Source organism: Schistocerca cancellata, chromosome 4, assembly GCF_023864275.1.
Source record: "Schistocerca cancellata isolate TAMUIC-IGC-003103 chromosome 4, iqSchCanc2.1, whole genome shotgun sequence".
NCBI classification, from domain to species: domain Eukaryota; kingdom Metazoa; phylum Arthropoda; class Insecta; order Orthoptera; family Acrididae; genus Schistocerca; species Schistocerca cancellata.
This window is the reverse complement of record NC_064629.1, coordinates 610,474,366-610,497,103: the sequence shown is the minus strand read 5'-3', so window position 1 is coordinate 610,497,103 and position 22,738 is coordinate 610,474,366. Positions and strand designations below refer to the sequence as shown.

At 43.8% G+C, this 22,738-nt stretch overlaps 1 protein-coding gene across 4 annotated transcripts in view; it reads right to left on the bottom strand.

The window, feature by feature from the left end:
* Positions 1-22,738, bottom strand: part of LOC126185203 (protein O-linked-mannose beta-1,2-N-acetylglucosaminyltransferase 1-like) — an 842,885-nt gene that overhangs the window by 223,775 nt on the left and 596,372 nt on the right. For 3 of the 4 annotated variants that reach the window (XM_049928081.1, XM_049928084.1, XM_049928082.1), the window contains one exon: positions 19,102-19,143. The exons of the other annotated variant lie outside the window; for it this stretch is intronic. The gene's annotated coding sequence lies outside the window, so the exon portion shown is untranslated. The remainder of the gene's footprint in view (positions 1-19,101; positions 19,144-22,738) is intronic. 4 annotated transcript variants of the gene reach the window in all.

The following is a 22,738-nucleotide window of genomic DNA, read 5'->3' as shown; positions in this document are numbered from 1 at the left end:
CGAAAGTGAGCCACGCGAAATAGCTCAATCCCATATCCTGCAACATGTCAATCGATGATGATGATGATGATGATGATTATGATGTATGGTTTGTAGGACGCTCAACTGCGCGGTCATCGGCACCCGTACAAAGTCCCAATTTTTACATAGTCCAACTTTTTACACAATCGAATCTAGCTAGTGTCACGAATGATGATGGCGATGATGATGACGATGACGATAATGAAATGATGACGATGATGATGATGATGAGGAAAACATTAACACTCAGTCCCTGGGCAGAGAAAATCCCCAACCCAGCCGGGAATCTAACCCGGGACCCCGTGATCCAGAGGCAGCGACGCTAGCCACTCGACCACGAGCTGCGGACATGTCAATCGAGTAATCTGAAGAGCATACGGGCGTATTTTGAGATTTTAGTACTTTCTTCGCCATATTCTTTTTCCCTCTCGGTGTTACACGGCGTTCCACTGTAGAACTGCTCACAGTATACGTACACATGAATATTCATACTTAACGGTAAACTGCCGCTTAGCTGCCAAGGCTAAGCCGTATTTAAATAAGTACCACAACTTGTTCACAGCCAAGGTATCAGTAAAGCCACGGAACATGTGACCGTCTCGACACTGCTTCATTGTGCAAAATAAAGTAGTTGCTACATTTTTCACTCAGGAAGTCCATCTTCTAGAATACAGGGAACGTTACACTGATCTGTGTTTCGTAGCGATCCTGTTTTCTCAATAAATGCGTGTATGAATCTCTGAAGTTTTCAAGCACTTGCATCCTTAATTACCCTCTCTCTACTGAAAAAGTAGCCATTATTAATGTTGTGACTTGGCAAGACAGCCAAGCCACTATGATTGGTAGCCGAAAGGCACGCGTTAAGCTCACGCAGGCTGGCGTGAGGTCTGGAACAGTTATAGGAGTTGAGTCTAGTAAAAAAGGTACGTAGCTTCTGGAATACTTAACTTTAATCCATAATTGGTGAACATCGGTCTGACGGTACATGCATCACAAGATAAATAGCAAATGATAATGGCGCCTTGCTAGGTCGTAGCAAATGACGTAGCTGAAGGCTATGCTAACTATCGTCTCGGCAAATGAGAGCGTAATTTGTCAGTGAATCATCGCTAGCAAAGTCGGCTGTACAACTGGGGCGAGTGCTAGGAAGTGTCTCTAGACCTGCCGTGTGGCGGCGCTCGGTCTGCAATCACTGACAGTGGCGACACGCGGGTCCGTCGTATACTAGCGGATCGCGGCCGATTTAAAGGCTACCACCTAACAAGTGTGGTGTCTGGCGGTGACACCACAATTAATTTTCAGCAGTGAGCAACCAATCTGCGGGGCAAAATAAGTTATAGGCGCAAGGAGGAGTGTGAATCGAGTGTTAGTGCGTTTCGCGTGATTTTTAAAGGAAATACGAACCCAAAAGCAGGTCTCCGTTCTTCACATTAGCGTACTAACAGCTGATGTACCAAACTGGAAAAACTGTCGACAGACATGTGCGACCGCCGCTGACTGTGCAACTCAGTAATGTGAACGGCTATAACGAGCGTTTGTGAAAACTGATACTGTGTCCCAGATCGGATCTTTCGCGCCGCAGTAGTGTGTGCGCTGTTTTGAATCTTCCCCGCAGATTAAAACTGTATACTGACGTGGGACTTGAACCCGAGATCTTGTCGCCTAACGGCAAAGCTCTTGTGGACTTTCTTAATGGCTTCATAAAATGTATTATTTTAAGCAGATAACAATGATTCCACTTGTAACAACAATATAGCAATTCTAAAACAAAAGCTGTTGATGGAAGCATTTTTCTTTGTCAATAAACTCCAGTCTACGTTAACGTTTCTGAAGCAGATCTGTCTTCCTGTAATATTCATAAAAAAGGGATTCTTATCTTAGTTGAGATACTAGATTGAGGATCGAAACAAAAATTTCAGGTATTCATTACGGATGCTCTCCACGTTAGCGTATTATTAAAACACTGATAAGAAGCGATCTCTAAGCGTGTTAGTTTATTTTATTTATTGTATACCTCCAGTAGAACAACTTTTTATCACCACAACCACGCCATTTAGAACAAAAAGTGCTAGTCAGACACGTCACAGAAACTCAATTGTATTTATCCTTTTGCAGCAATCATTAGCTCATACAACTGGTATAGCTGACGAGCTCTCACCTGCTCGTTGCCATCCTCATATAACTGTGCACCAAACTGTTCCAAGATAATTCTTTTGAACTTCAGCTGTTCAGTAATGGAGACGGCATCTTTCAGTTAGCAGCTAAATTTTAGAAAATTTATCAGGAAAGTAGTTGAAAACTGATAAACATGGTCAAGATGTTTCATCTACCTCTACATCCACGTGATTACTCTGCTATTCACAATAAAGTGCATGGCAGAGGATTCAATGAACCACCTTCAAGCTGTCTCTCTACCGTTCCACTCTCGAACGGCACGCGGGAAAAACGAGCACTTAATTTTTCTGTGCGAGCTCTGATTTCTCTTATTTTATCGTGATGATCAGTTCTCCCTTGTAGGAGGGTGCCAACAGAATGTTTTCGCAATCGGAGGAGAAAACTGGTGATTGAAATTTCATGAGAAGATCCCGTCGCAACGAAAAACGCCTTTGTTTTAATGATTGACACTCCAATTCACGTATCATGTCTGTGACACTATCTCCCCTATTTCGCGATAATACAAAACGAGCTGCCCTTCTTTGTACTTTTTCGATGTCATCCGTCAGTCCCACCTGACGCGGATCCCACACCGCACAGCAATTCTCCAGAATAGATCGGACAAGCGTAGTTTAAGCAGTCTCTTTAGTAGACCTGCTGCACCTTCTAAGTGTTCTGCCAATGAATCACAGTCTTTGCTTAGCTCTACCCATAATATTATCTATGTGATCGTTCCAATTTAGGTTATTTGTAATTGTAGTCCCTAAGTATTTAGTTGAATTTACAGCCTTCAGATTTGTGTGACTTACCGCGTAATCGAATTTTAGCTGATTTCTTTTAGTACTTATGTGAATAACTTCACACTTTTCCATATTCAGTGTCAATTGCCACTTTTCGCATCATACAGATATCTTATCTAAATCATTTTGCAAGTCGCTTTGATCATCTGATGACTTTACAAGACGATAAATGACAGCATCATCTGCAAACAATCTAAGATGGCTACTCAGATTGTCTCCTACGTCGTTAATATAGATCAGTTACAACAGAGGGCCTATAACACTTCCTTGAGGAACGCCGGATATTACTTCTATTTTACTCGATGACTTCCTGTCTGTTACTATGAACTATGACCTTTCTGACAGGAAATCACGAATCCAGTCGCACAACTGAGGCGATACACCGTAGGCACGCAGTTTGGTTTGAAGACGCTTGTGACGAACGGTGTAGAAAGCCTTCTGGAAATCTAAAAATATGGAATCAATTTGACATCCCCTGTCGATAGCACTTATTACTTCATGAGTATAAAGAGCTAGTTGTGTTTCACAAGAACGATATCTTCTGAAACTGTGCTGACTTTCTTCTTATTCTTCTTCTTCTTCTTCTTTTGCTAGTGCCTTGTCCCGCGGTTTCGCAGTGTCGGCATGGTTAGGAACGGATTTGGCATGCCCTTCCTGCCGCCGGATGCCCTTCCTGCCGCCACCCTGTACCCCCCGGATGGAATTAGTGTACCACAGCTGTCTGCGTCTAGTGGAATCCATGGAATAGTGCAAACGTGATCAGATGTCTGCGAGTCGTGTAACTGAGGCGGAACGTGGGAACCAGCCCAGTATTCACCTAGCAGGATGTGGAAAACCGCCTAAGACCACATCCAGGCTGCCCGGCACACAGGCCGACGTCGGTAATCCACTGGGCGGATTCGATCCGGGGCCGGCGCGCCTACCCGAGTGCAGGAAGCAGCGCATTAGCGCTTTCGGCTAACCTGGCGGGTGAAACCGTGCTATGTGTCAACAAATCGTCTTCTTCGAGGTACTTCATGGAAGCAACGCCCAGTTGGGCAAACAGTTCGGCTTCATGTGCAGTACAACTTCTGCGTCTCTTGAATTCATCTCTGACATAACCATATCCTACAATCTGCAATTCCTCTGTCAATCCTTTGAACAACTTGATTATCACTTTGTACAGAAATCGAACGTCACAGCGTGTGTGACCTCCATCTACGAACTACCACATACGAACACACTGATCCGTGGATAGCTTCTAGGCTGTAGCGTCGTCGACAGAGCTATCCATCCACAACTCCCGGCTCGTCCTCATATCTTCAGTTTTGCCTGTAACTCTCTCCTATCTTCCAGACTTCGTATCTTGTATTACTTACTGGACTATCACGCCTGTAAGAAAGCATATTGCTGAGAAATGGCTCAGCCGCAACCAAGAGGATTATTTCCAGAATTATTTTTTCACTCTACAGCGGAGTGCACGCTGTTTTGAAACTTCTGCAGGTCATCGTGACTCGAAGCTGGGACGTTATGATTCGCGGGAAATGCTCAGACCGTGTAAGCTGTCTGGCTGCGACCCATAAACCGCTCTCGCAGCTGCAGGTCTGTCGAAAAACATCTCTAAAGCCTGGAAAGTAGGAGATAGCTACTGGAGAAACCGACGTTGTGAGCGCGGGTTGTGAGATCTGCCCGGATTGCTCAGTTGGCTCCAAACGCGAAAAGAAACGCAATTTAGTAGTTAAAATGACTCTTGTTGTACACTACATATTAACGAAAGAAGATAACAGTAAAGAGGACTTCTGGGTCTATCTAGCAACTGAGCACCGCATGCTGATGCAAATCAGAAATTACAACTAAAATTATACTATTTTTTAATCAAATCATTAACGTCGCAATGAGGAGACAGTAAATTTGCTATAATGATTGAGAAGGAATATTCCATGTACAGGAACCTTTTGACAACTACTGTTTTCCTAGAAGAACGATCTTATATACCAGATTGACAGCGAGTCGTTGCGATTACTATCTTAAGTGAACTATAAAAGTATTCTTTCGGGTGGGGCATGGGAAAAACGTCCGCGACAGAAACTAATGTGTCTTGCCTTTGCTTTGCTCTCCATCTTTACTCTTGTTTATCAAGAAGAAGAATTCTTTTTGTATTACACTGACACATGATCTCCTTAGTTTCTTAAATCTCTTCAAAATACGAAGAGGAAATTTTATGTTTTACTCTGAGGACAGATTTACATTTTCTTTTTACAATATAAAAATCAGGACTATATGTTTTACATCACAATGAAGATTTTTATGTATATCACTCCATAATTTAGAGAAGAGGCTTATTCTATTAACAGGAGGCAACGGAATAATGTAAACAGTTTAGTTAATTGTAGTTTACAACGAAGAAATGTATTATTTTCAGTAGGTCGGTGCATTTAGAGGATATATTCGTAATTTTGTTTTCACATGGCTGTTGAAGCCCACGTCGATGAAGTCGAATATTGATGAGCGGAAGGAAGCCGTAAAAAGCATAAATCAGTAAGAGCATCGGCCGCAAAAAGTTAGTGTATAGGGTTCGAGTTCCAGTCCGCCACACAGTTTTTATCTGACGCTGTACATGTAATTTCAAAATACGAAAGTAAAAAATGAATCTTATCAAGGTGTGTGCCGAGTTACAGTAATCAATTTTCTTAAGTGACGCAGCAGGATAGCTGTCCCTATCTTCTGCCAAATATTCCTCGTGTACAAGCACTGCAGCTTTAGATTCTTTTTCGGTCGGGAAGACGGTGATGGAACGAATGCCTTTGAATGAATGGATCGCGCACGATTTGGTAGTTCTTAATTTACAAGAATTATACTGTGATTTGAGAATCAGGGGTAAAGAACACTCTAAAGGTGGCTGAGGGCTTTTTCTGAGATTTTTCGTAGAGTTGGAAAACGAAGTTGTTCAGTGCTGAACATTATGTTGGAGTGAATGAATGGTTCAAAAATGGCCCTGAGCACTATGGGACTTAACATCTATGGTCATCAGTCCCCTAGAACTTAGAACTACTTAAACCTAACTAACCTAAGGACGTCACACAACGCCCAGTCATCACGAGGCAGAGAAAATCCCTGACCCCGTGAATGAATGTTGGGTATGGATGGCAAAATAATAATTAGATGAGAGTCTCCTCGGCAGAGATAAAGTCCTTCTAGAGAAAAGTTGATGATTAATCAGGCTATAGGGGTGCAAGTAAGACACATGGCCAACGTTGATACCTAGCTGGTGGAAATGTTGAGAACTCTATTGCGACTGGTAAGGAGCCTCTTACCTCTGTGTTTATATAATATAGAATGTTGTGCATGTAACAGTGTGAGCCTCTACGACAAACGAAGATGATCGCCGTCAGAGGTTTACCCCATGAAAATATGCAGTTTGTCGACAGGCGTTCTCCCCATTATGGTGCCAGAAGTACCCTCCGATACACACCGTTACCAAGTGAGGTGGTGCAGTGGCTAGCAGACTGGACTCGCATTCGGGAGGACGACGTTTCAATCCCGCGTCCGGCCATCCTGATTTAGGTTTTCCGTGATTTCCCTAAATCGCTCCAGGCAAATGCCGGGATAGTTCCTTTCAAAGGGCACGGTCGATTTCCTTCCCCGTCCTTCCCTAATCCAATGAGACCGATGACGTGGCTCTCTGGTCTCCTCCCCCAAACAACCCAACCCAACACACCATAAGTCGGCTTGCGGTGTGTGGATGTAGATATAGCTTATTCCCCGCTCCTCCTCATTACAATCGACTATCTGAACCACTGAGGCACATTGCTCGCTTCATTGCTTCACGTAACTTACTTGGCAACTAGGAAATACACAAAGAAATTTTCTGTCGTGACGTGGAGATAATGGCGTACTGAATAAAGCATTATATGGCGTTGAAAAATGTTGTCCGCTACGTCGTTACATTGTTATCGAAAGTGGTTTACCTACTGATCGTCGCATCTGATAATCCAGGAGAAATTTCACATCTCCAAAGGCGCCGATCGATCCTACTCCTCCTCCGTAAAAGCGAGCTTTTGTACGCGAAATAAGCCAAGAGAGTCTTAAATTTTTATTTGATTGCCGGTTTGTAGGGAAATATCTGAGGTAGTACGAACAGTTCGAGACTGAAAGGTTCATATAAAAATAAGTCCACTTTGCAAACGTTATGGTCGTTCAGCCGTTTAAACACAAATGACTCAATGCTGCAGATAAACATTCAGAATCAGTCGCAGGAGTTTAAATTAATTTTCAGCAGTTTCACCCTCAATTTAATTGTACTTCATTGGCCTCTCAAAGCGAATACGGATGGTTTTATGAAAATGACTTGGCGTTCTCCATGGCCAGCAACGCGCATGTTGCAGTTGACCAATACATCTCTTGTATTCGCGTGTACTCAACACGCATAGTTCTTCATGTAGTTCTATATATCAAGATGCTGCAGCCGACGTGCCCTGAAAACTTATCACCAACGATTAAGTCGTCGTCCAGAGAATACTAGGTTGAAATGGAACATCATTTCAAGAGTTTTGTGGAAGCGTACGTACGAATGCTTGTCAGACCAACGGAAATGCCCTTTTTACGCTTCCCAGCATTTTTGTAATTTGTTAAAAATAATCTTAAATGGGCTGCGGCCGTTACTTCGTGAAGAAAGTCAGCTTGCAGTGCACTAGACAGCATGCTCGTCCGTATAATTTGCAAAAGAGGGTAGAAAAAATGAGAGGCATCTAGGACGTTCAACCAGGGATAAATTATAAGTCGGAAGGTTAGAGTTAAGCGCTTGGTAGACAACGAGTCGATTAGACACGCAGTGCTAACTCAGTTGTAGGCAGATTGTGCAAATAATCAGCCCTGATAATAACAATTTCAGGTATGTCGATTTCAAGAAGGATTTTGGTGCAAAATTTTAGGATAATCTGTATAAAATCCCACAACATTCCCCTGAGTTCTACAGTGGTAATGAGTGCAACGCGCGGAATGAAATAACTGACTTTGAGATGCAGTTCCTGGCAGTTACCATAGGAAGCAATCGAAAAAAGTAGGTGACATTTATAGAGGGGGAAAAAACCAGACTGCCTATGACAATTTACGACTATAATTCCCTATCTACAATGACGACTGCGTACTACTGCAGTAATACTGTAAAAATCATCCACTAAGCACGGGTGCTTGTTTTTATAGCGATGTAGAGCACAGGTTCGGTGCCTGTTTCGAACGTACAGGAATGGAATGCGAAAACTAAACACTGCTGGCATACCTCTATAACGGGACAACGTACAAGTTGCAGTGACTGAAAAATTATGTCTCATCACCGTTTGAAATACTATGGAGCAAATAACATTTTCGAAACGAAACAAGCATGCACAGGTCTTTCATACAGATCAATCAAACGCCACTGTAGATATTTAAGGGAATGAAAAGATGAAATACACTTGGCTTAAACAACTAAATAAAAAGGATTAAAATATTTACCAAAGATAGCCGTATAGACGTGGATATTTTTCCTACTGAGATAATGAATTAATCATAAATGTGGATGATCGTTCCCCATACTGACAGTACGTTCGTCTGACTGACATGCAGGTTTTAGAGCGCCATCTGGCTATAACTAGTTCTTACTGTGTAACGAACGGATCCGTTTATTTCATTTCATTCGACAGGGATTCTACAGAAAATCTAAATCAAGTGGCCGGAGCGAGAGTTTAAGCTGCGAATCTGGCCATGACAGTTCGTGGAAGGCAACATTTATCTGCTGACGTCTGGTTCATTTGCAACCCAACACCAAATATTCGCAGTATGGCAGATTGCGTACGTTTCAACTGTACTTATTTCGTGATGTCTGTGAATGCCAGAAAGCAATTTATAGTTTCAGATTCCAGCGAGTTCGTAGTTAATTTAACGCATTATCCAGTCCTAGAGAGAAATGTGCGTTCCAAAAACGATTCGTAGATCGCTGTTTACAGCTGCAAATTCGGCGCAACTCACTGAAACGCCAGACACAGCGCCGGTGTCATGGTTCTCAACACTGCCGACAGAGCGCTCTGTGAGTACCTCAGCTGGGAGCTGCATACGGCGCGATCCCGACGGGTAGGTGTTTTCAGTGCCTTTCAGAAACTATTTTCTCATAAGAGGAAAACTAGGAATAGTTGCAAGTCAACCTAGATATTTGTCGTATGTGTCCAGCAGAACTTAATAGTTTTTAAAACCGGGTTGATGTCACATTCTTTAATCTGACAAGAAGTCAGACCTTACGATTCACCAAATTTTTGATAAGCTTTGGCATACTAGTTGGTCACTCGAAAGGATTTATATCATTAGGGTTCCGTTTTAGAAAGAGTCGATATCGAAGTTCATCCGTTTCAGATCAGGTGCATTCTACATAAAATAAATATTTCTGTAAACAAGGAAAAAGAAATGCGTAAGAACTTTGATTTGTTAGATTTCCGTACCGGTTTCCATGATTCCCTAATAGTTACCAGACCCTTCACTTAAAACAGAATGTTTTATACCTGCAACATGTTTCACAAACTATCTGGAAGTTATGTTCGGATATTTATCACTCTGTAACATATTGACGACACATACATTTTCATTTCTAAGGACGCTAACGGAAAAAAACCGTGTTATTGTCTTTTCAACCTAAAATCCAATCTAATTTTTTAAAGAGCTTACCCTCGTCTGCTTAAGGCGATCTAATTACAAAGTGCGTCTATATAGACTGGTAAACAGTAATATAGAACAAAGAAAATGAAAACACAAAAGAAGGGCCTTTTTCACTCTTGAAGTGATTACTTGTCACAAAACATTATTTGCAACGTTAATGAAGCTGCCTGTTTGCGTATGATTCCTTTGAAATCAATCTAGGTTTTCGTTTCACACGTCTTTGGGTGTCCTGTATGTGTAAAAAGAGGCAGAGGAACAAAAGAAGCCCACCAGCCTTAAAGCTGAAGAGTAGGGTGGATCCTCGAGGACAACTAAACGGCGAATGGTGAAGAAGTTTTCGACGCGGACCCCAGTGCACAGACGGGTGTTGTCCACTTTTTAGCCCTGTTCAGCTCTGGCCGGAAACGGTAGATGTGTAGCGGCAACAGCTTCAAGTGGCTTGCAGAATTGGCTGTTGATGGCTTGACTTCCAGATGCGTATTCCTGTGCTGCCGAAAAAAAACCCTCGATCCTAAAATTTTGAAGAGACTCTTTTTTTGGAACACACTGAAACTGATAAACACCTCTCCACTAATTGCAGTTTGCCGGCCGGTGTGGCCGTGCGGTTCTAAGCGCTTCAGTTTGGAACCGCATGACCGCTACGGTCGCAGGTTCGAATCCTGCCTCGGGCATGGATGCGTGTGATGTCCTTAGGTTAGTTATGTTTAAGTAGTTCTAAGTTCTAGGGAACGGATGACCTCAGAAGTTAAGTCCCATAGTGCTCAGAGCCATTTTTGAACTGATTGCTGTTTACGTTTCGGGTTGATTTGGCAGCATTTGGGAAATATAATCTACAGAAAAAAAATGGTTCAAATGGCTCTGAGCTCTATGGGACTTAACTTCTGAGGTCATCAGTCCCATAGAACTTAGAACTACTTAAACTATTAAGTCCCATAGTGCTCAGAGCCATTTGAACCATTTTTTTTGAACTACTTAAATCTAACTAACCTAGGGACATCACAAACATCCATGCCCGAGGCAGGATTCGAACCTGCGACCGTAGCGGTCACGCGGTTCCAGACTGTAGCGCCTAGAACCGCTCGGCCACCCCGGCCTGCAGTCTACAGAAAAGACGACACTCAGTCACACTGCTCGTCACTCCATTTACATACGTCATATCGGAAACAAATCCTTTGCTTAGCCAAACTTTTGTGTGATAAAACTGTCGCAGCTAATTCCCGATTCCTTCGGTTTAAGTAACAGAGACAGTCAAAAATTCTACGCCTTTGTTTGACGTTGTGAACTGTTCGTAGATTGCCTCGAGTGAGTGGACCGCAGAGTAAATACAGTTCAAGGCCGTAAAACAACTTAGCAGTCGTAGTCCTCAATAGTGCGAACAGTGTCGCTTGATCTGTATGGAGTTAGCATTCGTGGAGTAGCAAAGAACAAGATTTTCCGTATAAAATCGTAAGAGAAAGTAGTGGTATGCCGGATGCATGCGCGAAACCTTTTGGAATATATCATCTGGAGGGGCAGTGTTCTAGAAGGGAATGATATACTCCTTGTACTTAATATTTGGCTAGCCTTAGTGGTGGTGGTGGTGGTGAGGGGAAGTTCCTATGGGACCAAACTGCTGAGGTCATCGGTCCCTAGGTTTATACACTACTTAATCTAACTTGAACTACCTTACGCTAAGGACGACACACACATCCATGCCCGAGGGAGGATTCGAACCTTCGACGGGGGGAGCCGCGCCAACCGTGGCAAGGCGCCTGAGACCGCGCGTCTATCCCGCTCGGCTAGCCTTAGTGCCACTGTGCGGAGATGGGACTGCAGAGCGTTTCTTATTCCGAGTGCTACAAATATGTTGTCTTATTTCTTCAAGGTATCTGCTAACGTACGGGATGCATCATAATTAATAGGAGAAACGACAGGAGTGAAAATATATTATAACTAGCCCATTCCATGCGGCGGCGTCCGCGTATGCGTTTGACATATATATTGAACATATCTCCCCCTTCCCCACCCCCCCCCCCCCCCTCTGTGTACATCTGTCTGTCCACCACATCGTCCTAAATCTGTCTGTATATTTGTACGAGTTTCTTTGCATGTACGAGGACGACTTCACAAAGTGAGTTACACATTATTATGGCAGACTAAGTAACTATTATTGAATGCTGCAGTACACTTCAGAGTGATGCAGATATATGACACTGTTTTTCAACATAGTCACCAAATCTCCCAACAACGGTCGGAACGTTCTGATGATGATGATTTTGGTTTGTGGGGCGCCCGTACAAATGCCCAGTCTGTTCATTTTCCAGTTTCGCCATTTCCTGAATGATTAAGAAACGATGCGGACAACACCCGTCCAGGAATCGAACTCCAGATCCCGTGCCCAGACCAGAGCTGCGAACTTCAGGTCGTTCTACCAATCGCTCAATTGCCCGAAGACAGAAATCCGCTCCTCGGTCGCGGAGCCATTCTAGAACCGCTGTGTGAACGTCCTCGTTGCTGCAAAATCATTTTCCTCCAGAGTTTTTGTCTGCTTGCCGGAAAGGTGGAAATCGCATGGTGCAAGATCTCGACTTCCCGATCGGTATCACCCACGTCTTTGCGGCCAGGGTCAAACTGCTAGCACTATTTCATTACTGCTCGACACTATGTTGAATTTGGTTCACACTACGCAAGAATTTCACAGTGAATCTGTGTGATGTTTAGACATTTTTCTCACAAGAATCGTGCTGCCTCGTGCGCTTCAGCTTTGGAGTGCGTTTCCAGTTGCCGTACCATTTCAGTCGCACACTGTGATGCACCTGCTATACATACCGCGGCAGAACTGTGCCTGCAGGAAATCCAGAACGTGTGCTCCCTTCCGACAATGAGCCACTCTTGTTGCGCAACGATGTTAGCGTGGGACGACATATGTAACTCTCTTTCTGAAGTCCCACATCAGTTTTCGCTATTACATGTGATACACACTGCAACTGTCCATCTGTGTGTCTGTGTTTTTGTGCAACTTTTCTTCTGTTTCACAACTTACGACGCAGTGGAGAGATGGCTGAAATGGCTCTAAGCAGTATGGGACTTAACATCTGCCGGCCGGGGTGGCCGAGCGGTTCTAAGCGCTACAGTCTGGAACCGCACGACCGCTACGGTCGCAGGTTCGAATCCGGCCTCGGGCATGGATGTGTGTGATATCCTTAGGTTAGTTAGGTTTAAGTAGTTCTAAGTTCTAGGGGACTGATGACCTTAGAAGGTAAGTCCCATAGTGCTCAGAGCCATTTTTGAACTTAACATCTGAGGTCATCAGTCCCCTAGACTTAGAACTACTTAAACCTAACTAACCTAAGGACATCACACACATCCATGTCCGAGGCAGAATTCGAAGCTGCGACTGCAGCAGCAGCGCGATTCCGGACTGAAGAGCCTAGAGCCGCTCTGCCACAGCGACCGGCTAGTGGGGAGATGATCATAAAATCTATATCCTGCATGTTTATTCTTTTGATGTCTGAACAAACTCAGCAAAAGTAATGGCGGTGTACCTAAAAAATTAGACAAAACGTTTTTCAACACTGATTCGAGGCAATACTGTCTTGTTTTCAATCATTAGTTGTGAGAATCTGGAATTGCGGAACTAGCTACTGCGACGTGGAAAGGGGCGGGCCTTTTCCTCGCAGACTTGGATGACAAAGTGGGCAGCACGGCCGGCAGTATTTCGCGTTGCATTAACACTGTGTCGGCGCCGCTGTAAGATATGCCGCGGACAGAGCCAATTCTCTGCGCGCATCGTGGGCCATAGCTTCTGCGCTCCCGCCGCGAATACAAACCGTCGGCGCACATACGTGAGGCGCTTCGCATATTCAATACACTCTGCCTCTGACACTCCTGTCTATAACCTGTGGGAATATCTGGTTCTCCACCTTTCGAACAATATATTCGAGAAATAGACTGCTTTTCCTTTTATTACGTCTTTCCGTTATTGCTGTTCCACCGGACCAGGTAGAAGCCACCAGCCGTGACGCAACGTAGGAGGCATTTGGGACACATTAAAAGTAACGCATATGGCTTATGTCTACGAAATTTCTTACAGTGGACTCCATGGGCAAAATCTTCTCGGTTAAAAATCCATGTCAGTTCTAATAATGATCCCGACCACTCTGGTAATTTTATTGCTGCGGTGGGGAAGTAAATAACTGTTGGAAATCTTAGATTTTAAATACACTCTCAGGGTTATTACAAATATTTTAAACTATTTCAGAAACGCGCCGCAGAACTTACTAGTCATAATGAGAAGACAAAAAGGTTTGGTTTGTCATAGGAATTCCCCCGATATTCTACCACAGCGCAATAGTTTCTAGTAAAGGAGACGACAGACATTACGAAAGAAAATACTGAATTTGAGCTTCTAGCTAGTACAGCAGCAAGTACGAAGTACTGCCTCCGAATTTTTATGTTCAAACTCTTAAAGCTTTTTAATAAAACACGTGTTATTAACATTTTACATCTTTATTCTTATGTCTACATATTTATTCCTCAACACAGTCACTCTGCCGACGAACACGTCTCTCCCAGCGAGAGACCAGTTTGTTGATACCGTCACTGCAGAATGTTTCACTTCTTTAACGGGTCTACAATCTCACCTCTGCTTGCACCCCTTCATCACAATCAAAGTGAAGTCCTCGAAGTGTTCTTTAAGATTTGGAAATTAATGAAAATCGATTGGGGCATTCTGAAATTCCTTCACCAAAGAAGACGAAGTAAATATTCCAGAATTACAATCAAGAACGGCTGACAACATGAGTAACTTAGATGCACCCGCCCGGTTAGCCGTGTTGTGGTGTAACGCACTGCTTTGCGGGCGGGAAATCGTGCCGGTCCCCGGCACAAATCCGCCCGGCGGATTAGTGTCGAGGTCCGATGTGCCGGCCAGTCTGTGGATGGTTTTAAGGCGGTTTTCCATCTGCCACGGCGAATGCGGGTTGGTTCCCCTTATTCCGCCTCAGCTACACTATGTCGGCGATTGGTGCGCAAACACTTTCTCCACGTACGCGTGCACCATAATGACTCTACCATGCAAACATTGGGGTTACACTCGTCTGGGGTGGACATCATTAAAAGAAAGGCGTTTTCCGTTGCTGCGGAACCTTCTCACGAAATTCCAATCACCAACTTTCTTCTCAGAATACGAAAATATTTTATTGACGCGGACCTACATAGGAAGAAACGATTACGTTAATAAAATAAGGGAAATCAGGAGATTTAGATGTTCGTTTTTTCCACGCGCTGTTCGGGAGTGAAATAATAGAGAACTACTGTGAATGTCGTTCGATGATCCGTCTGCCGGGCACTTGAGTGTGATTTCCAGAGTATCGATGTAGATGGAGCAAACTCGGGACTGAATGGAGGATGATCGATGATAGTGAACCAAAGCCGTTGGATTGTTGCAGATGTGGCAGCGCCCATGTGTAGCCTGCCATTGTCATTCTGGAGGAGAGGCTGCTCCATGTGTGGACGAAATTCTGGAGGAGAGGCTGCTCCATGTGTGGACGAAATCTTCGAATTCGAAACTCGATTACGTTGTTTCTAACGCACCGGCATAGTTACGTTACATGCGACCATCTTACACGCTACAATTCGTAACCCTCTAGCGACAGAGGGTCACAAATGTGTGGATATGTAGAATAGAAATTTAGAATGTTAATAACGCTTGTTTTATTTAAAAATTTGTAAGGGTTTTCACACAAAAAATCGGAGCATTACTCTCCCGCAGGCCCCAGTACATTACGAATGATTTTTTCAGTTTGTAAGAAATGAAACGTGAAATGCAAATACGATTAGGAGGAGCTTCTTGTGATCACTGAATGGCAGTGTCACAGGTTTCTCAGCCTAGGGGAAATCGTCTATGTTTTTTTAAATTTAAACAAATAAAGTAATTCTCCAAAACGAGTAGTGGGAGGTTAATAAAAATGACTGGTTAAAACTGTGTGTGTACTTCGATTGACATTCATAACAGCTTTGGTTAGATGAAAACCTACAACGTTCGTATTCAACGTATGTCCGTACAGTGTACCTGTCCCCGTCTCCTCTCAGCAGGCAACCTCGATCTCCGTTAGACCTGTTAGAGCAGATATCGAACTTTGAAGCTTCTTTTATCGCGAAGAACCTTTGAAAAGTCGTCTGAACTTAGACAGAAATTGACCAAAACACCTGATAATACTAAGTGAAAGTGACGGAAATCATTAGAAGCTTGGGGTCTTTATCAGAGTTTACACTGTTTAGTAAACGAGGGGAACTCGTTAACGAACACAATACACTTCACCATCTTTGAGATAGGTATGTTCGAATGGCTCAGTGTTTAAAACAAAATTTTGGTTCAGCTTTCTGTACACCACACAGGCAGTTCAAATATAAACTTCAGTGTATAGCTATAGTACGCATGAACATCTTTACGATATAACGGTTATTGGAATATGATCTACAAAAGAAGTAGGTGTTCAACTTACTAACTTACGCGGCCATATAAGGAAGATTTCATTTTCCCATCTACTGAGTGTGTAATGCCCTGTGAATATAGGAGGCACGACACAAAAAATTAAATTGATTAAGTTGACCAACTGCTACGGGTTATCTTATGAGGCGGTCGTGATCTAAGTCTCGCCAAACTGAACCACGCGTTCTGCATTTTTCAGGAACAGATGAAGTCGTTATAGGTGGAGTACTAACTCAGATTGAAGATTGCAATCGATAGTGTCCTTTTAAAAGGAATCATCCCGGCATTTGCCTTATGTGGATTAAGGAAACTTAGATATGGGTGGCCAGACCGTGATCTGAATCACCGAACTCCCAAATGCGAATCCAGTGGATGGCAGAAATGCGTTGAATTATGTCGTGACTTTTAAATCGGCAGAAAACACTCCGTTCTCAAACGCAAACAAACGTTGGTTGCGAAGAGATTCAGTTTCCATACTTCGTGTCCCAGATTCGTCAGGAAATATGTGGTGACAGTAGCGCAACTTTCAGCAGCGAAACCATATTAAAAAAAAGTCTCGAATGTGAAAAGAGTCCTATCAGGGCAAGCTTCCAGCACACGTAGTAACAACTGCTTCATTGAACCAGTGGATTTACATTAACAGTCGGAAATAGTAATGTATAACACAGACCCAACAAGCACAGAGTCATGAGGAATGCTTATAATTGAACCAACATTAGAAATAGACTAGGAATTTGTTTTCTGCAGCTAATCCCGTTTTTAGTGTATGCAAATAAGCATCCGCTCATTCGGGGTTTCGCAAATCTTTTTCTAGAAAATCTGTTTTTAAGTACCTAGTCTTCAATCAAGTCTAAACAAACATAGGGCAGAACAAACCGTACTCTGATACTCAACTTTTATTTTTGGTATTATTTAATGTTCTGCAGTTATGAACTGTTATGATTGTAACTAAAAGTAGCTGTATCATCACCTACATCATCTCACTGTATTTCTTATGCGCAAATTTGTTTCCTGGATTTTTTTTTTTTTTTTTTTTTTTGGAGGGGGGATGCAAATATTGGGTATTCGGCCATCCAGGATCCAGCAATTATTATTTTTCTGTGGTTGGATACCATTCCTGTTGCCACATCATAATATACCCTAACATGGGGGATGAAATCCATTAGTATATCCGGCTGCGTATCGTGTGAACTATGTTTCGCAAATTTTTGTTTTTACTTGTAACTGCGTTGTATTCTGAAGCAGAGATTGGGAAGTAACCCTTTGGCTAGTCAAATCTGGGGACCAGTCCAGTATTATAATAACTATTACCTCATCTGGCATTACCCAACTTTTATCAACAATTTATTATTCCATCAACCAGTTTTCAAGCGTCTTCAGGTCAAACATCAGATAGTAGGAATTCGCCGAAACTTTGTTTTGTAGACGGCGCACATGTAGTCGCTGGGATTGTGCTTCTGGTGATAATAATTTACTTTAGACGATTGCTGCCTGAAGTATGCACAGAAATATTAAATTCAGCTATTACTATGATAACTCAAATATCTTAATACCCGTGAGGATGAGAGAAGTACATAGCAATAGTTTCAGTTTTCACCAGCGTGTAAAAAAAACACGTTTAGATGCTTCAGGCGTTACTCGCTGTGTGCGAACATTCCCTTCGCCTTAAGCACTAAAAGTATTGATGTTACAAACGAATCACTTCGCCACGTCGCAATATTTGACGTGTCGAAATCTTGCCTGTGGACAATTAATTACATATAAATAAAACATTATCTAACATCTGTAATGGTAAAGAAACTTTACAATGCCCTGACATTAAATAAGATTGTTTCTAGTGCATAGATGTAATTGTTCTGACACCACGTGTATAAACAAGATATTAAGTACATTGTTTACCTTTGACGTGTATACACTGAGATGGCAAAAAGTCATGGCATAGCGATATGCACATATACAGATGGCGGTAGTATCGCGTACACGAAGTATAAAAGGGCAGTGCATTGGCGGAGCTGTCATTTGTACTCAGGTCATTCATGTTAAAAGCTTCCCGACGTGATTATGGTTGCATGATTATGGCCGCACAACGGGAATTAACAGACTTCGAAAGCGGAATGGTAGTTGAAGCTATACGCACGGGACATGCCATTTCAGAAATCGTTAGGGAATTCAGTATTCCGAGATCAACAGTGTCAAGAGTGTGCCGAGAATACCGGATTTCAGGCATTACATCTCACCAATGACAACGCAGTAATCATTGGCCTTCACTTGACGACCGAGCCCAGCGGCGTTTGCGTAGAGTTATCAGTGCTAACAGACAAGCAACACTGCGTGAAGTAACCGCAGAAATCAGTGTGGGAAGTACGACGAACGTATCCGTTCGGACAGTGCGGCGAAATGTGGCGTTAATGGGCTATGGCAGCAGACGACTGACGCGAGTGCCTTTGCTAAGAGCACAACATAGCCTGCAGCGCTTGTGCTAGCCTCGTGATCATGTCACCTAGCCACAGTTGTTCGCAATTGGTTTGAAGAACATTCTGGACAATTCGAGCGAATGATTTGGGCACCCAGATCGTCCGACATAATCGAGACGTCATTTCGTGCCCAAAGTCCTACACCGGCAACACTTTCCAGTTATGGACGGCTATAGAGGCAGCGTGCCTCAATATTTCTATAGGAGACTTCCAATAACTTGTTGAGTCCATGGCACGTCAAACTGCTGCACTATGCTGGGCAAAAGGAGGTCCAACATGATATTAGGAGGTATCCCATGACTTTTGTGACCTCAGTGTATGTTTACACAGTGCTATGCTTTTGTATTCCTCTTACGTGAACTGTGTTGTGGTTACCCGTTTAGAATGATGTGAAACAAAATACGTAAGCTGATACGGCATTAAACAGTGGTGATTGTTCAACATACTATTTTCGTTTGTTCATCCATACAAATGATTACTGTTTTATGTATAAGATATTTCAGGTTTGCAGACTTACGAATGAAGCGACACTGGAAGCTTGACGATGGGTCCTCAGAACCTGAAATATCACAGAACATAAATAAATAAAGGCGTTTCTTGTTGAGACGATTTTTATGCTCACATACCTTCGTCTGTTGTAGTTAACGACAATGTGCATGGATCAGTTAAGTAATTCAAAAACGATTTCACACAAAACATAGTTGTAACAGACAGTGTTAGCAACAGGAAGAGCAAACTGCCGCATAATGAAAATAAAATTAATTGTCGAAACACGGATGCGTGAGATCCGACCACTAGTGGAACCTGCTATTGCGGGGTAAACGCTGGAGAAAGGTAGGCGCATCGGCTTGGGTAAGCAGCGTGGTTCGCTCACCATCTGAAGTTATGTAAAAACCGCCATATAATGAAGAGACTGCAGGCACTAGACAGCTATGGCAGGACCAATCGCGCCAGGTTCATGCTTCAGACATAATTATCTTCTATTTACATCACACTTCCAGTGTTCAACAACTTTGACAATAAACGATAAAAAGAAAAACTACTGCGGTAATTACGGCCTGAAACGTACAGCATTAAGGTATCACAATCCACTAGTCGAACAGTTGCACTGAAAATTGTCAACACATTATTTAGTTGGTTATAAATGGATTAATTAACCGAGTCACGGTAAATCACCGTCGTTCTTTCGTCCAGCAGACGCAGGAGAGTCGAAAGAATTATTTTATATGTTTCTTCCTGCAGCATGAATGCCGTGAGTTACGGTATATAGTTTCCCACTCATACCATTATTTACAGAGCGCTCTCTCCACATCACTGGAGAAACATACGTAAATTATTTGACGGACAGGGTGAGCGAAAAGCTGCGGATGTTTGCTGCTGACGCTGCGGTGTACGGGAAGGTGTTGTCGCTGAGTGACTGCAAGTGTTGTGAATCAAAACGAGAAAAAGGTCTAGTAAACATGGACTCTAAAATGCGTACCTTAAGAACTATGAGCATTTGTTCATCTTCGCTACTGTGAAATACTACTCTTCTAATGAACAAGTGAACAAAGCTGTTAAGGTATGGCCGGCCGGGGTGGCCGAGCGGTTCTGGGCTACGGTCGCAGGTTCGAATCCTGCCTGGATGTGAGTGATGTCCGTAGGTTAGTTAGGTTTAAGTAGTTCTAAGTTCTAGGGGACTGATGACCTCAGCAGTTAAGTCCCATAGTGCTCAGAGCCATTTGAACCTTTTTTTGAGGCATGTATTTTAGAGCCCGTGTTTACCAGACTTTTTTTCATGTTTTGGTTCATATTACCTCCTCCTAAAACATGGAAAGCAAAGGGCTTGCAGTGGAAGAGGTTTGTTTCTCAGTACTGAAGACGTATAAGTGATCATAGATCTTAAGGTATGCATTTTAGAGCCCATGTTTAGAAACATTTTGTTTCGAGTGATTATTCCTGTCACATCCAGGATTATCGACCATTTCTTCTGGGATACCCTGCATTTGTGATTGGATCAGGAGAGGAAATGGTTGGCAGTGGTGCAAGGTATCCTCTGCCATGCACCATACGGTGACTTGAGGGGTATGTATGTAGGTGTAGATGTAGGCTGTGGGGAGAATCCAGGAACACCCTGTATGTACGAGGAGCGTCCAGTTAGTAATGCAACACATTTTTTTTCTTGGCCAATTTCGGTTGAAAAATTGCGGAATTTGTTGTGAGACTTCGTGAAATATTCCTGCTTCAGCCCTTGTAGTTTCATGAACTTCCTACAGATGGTGGCGCTATACGTAGCCTTCAAAATAGCGTCTGTAACGGAGATGCGTTCCAAACTCAGAACTGTCATTGAGTTTCTTTAGGCGGAAAACCAGACCATGGCAGATGTGCACAGGCGCTTGCAGAAATTCTACGGAGACCTGGTAGGGAAGAAAAGCACGGTGAATCGTTGAACGAGGCGTGTATCATGATCGCGGCAAGTTCGTGCAGAACTATGCGATATCCCGCGTGCCGGCCGGACGCACACAGCTGTGATTCCTGCGATATTGGGACGTTTGGACACTCTCATTCGAGGTGATTGACGGATCACAAACGAACACCTCGTTGCTCAATTGGACGTCTCTGTTGGAAGTACTGACACTCACGCCCACTATTTAAGGTGTGTGTGTATTGTGTATTAAACCGGGGACCTAGAAACGACGGAGAGGCTTCGCCCCGCCATAGCCCTCAGTGGTTCACAACCCCACAACACGCCACGGAAGTCCACCCACCTCACCACCGCCCCACACCGAACCCAGGTTTATTGTGTGGTTTGGCCCCCAGTGGACCCCCCTCCCCCGGGAACGTCTCATACTAGACGAGTGTAAACCTAATGTTTGCATGGTAGAGTAATTATGGCGTACGCGTACATGGAGACAATGTTTGCGCAGCAATCGCTGACATAGTGTAACTGAGGCGGAATAAGGGGAACCAGCCCGCATTCGCCGAGGCAGATGGAAAACCGCCTTAAAAACCATCCACAGGCTGGCCGGCACACCGGACCTCGACTCTAATCCGGGTGGATTCGTGCCGGGGACCGGCACGCCTTCCCGCTCGGGAAGCAGCGCGTTAGACCGCGCGGCTAGCCGGTCGGTCTCTATTTGGGGTACTCAAAGGTATGTACCTGTTGGGTTCCCCGCCGCCTAACGGAAGACCCTTTAGAGTAACGATGGACCATCTGTGCGGAATTCCTTGCGCGTTACGAGGCTGATCCTAATAATTTTTTGTCGATTGTCGAAACACGCGTTGAAACATGGATTCACCACTTCGAACCGGAAAGAAAACGGCAATCCATGGAGTGGCGCCACACCACCTCTCCTCTGAAGAAAATGTTCAAAGCTGCATCCTCAGCGATAGTCTGCTGGGACCCTGAAGGGGTTATTCTGTTTGGTGTCCTCGTTCCGGCCGCGGTGGCCGAGCGGTCCTAGGCACTTCAGTCCGGAACCGCGCTGCTGCTGCGGTTGAAGGTCCGAATCCTGCTTCGGGCATGGATGTGTGTGATGTCCTTAGGTTAGATAGGTTTAAGTAGTTCTAAGTCTAGGGGACTGATGACATCCCATAGTGCTTAGAGCCATTTGAACCATTTTTTGGTGTCCTCGCTCATAGGGGAACTCTGTAGAGTACTAAGCTACCCTCAGGAAATTGATGAAACGACTTCAGCGTATTCGTCGTCACAAAAATGCAAACGAACTTCTCCTTCTGCATGACAACGCAAGGCTACACAAGTCTGCACACCCGAGAGGGGCTTATAAAACTTCGCTGGACTGTTCTTCCTCAACCTCGTTACAGCCCGTATCTCGCACCTTTCCACTTCTATCCATCTGGCCCAATGAAGGATGCACTCCACGGGAAGCTGTACGTGGATGATGGGGAGGTTGTTGATGCAGCAGGATGTTGGGTCCGACGTCGACCAGTAAAGTGGTACCATGTGGGCACCTAGGCCCTCCCAGTAAGGTGGCGTGAGGCCGCCGTATTGAACGGAGATTATATTGAAAAATTGGGTTTGTAGCCAAAAGAAAGGGGAGTAATATGGTGTATTGGAATCCTGAATAAAACCAACCTGTTTTCAGAAAAAAATTGTGATTCATTACTTATTGAACGTCGCAAGTAGGTTATTGAGAGAAATCGTGAACGCCCGT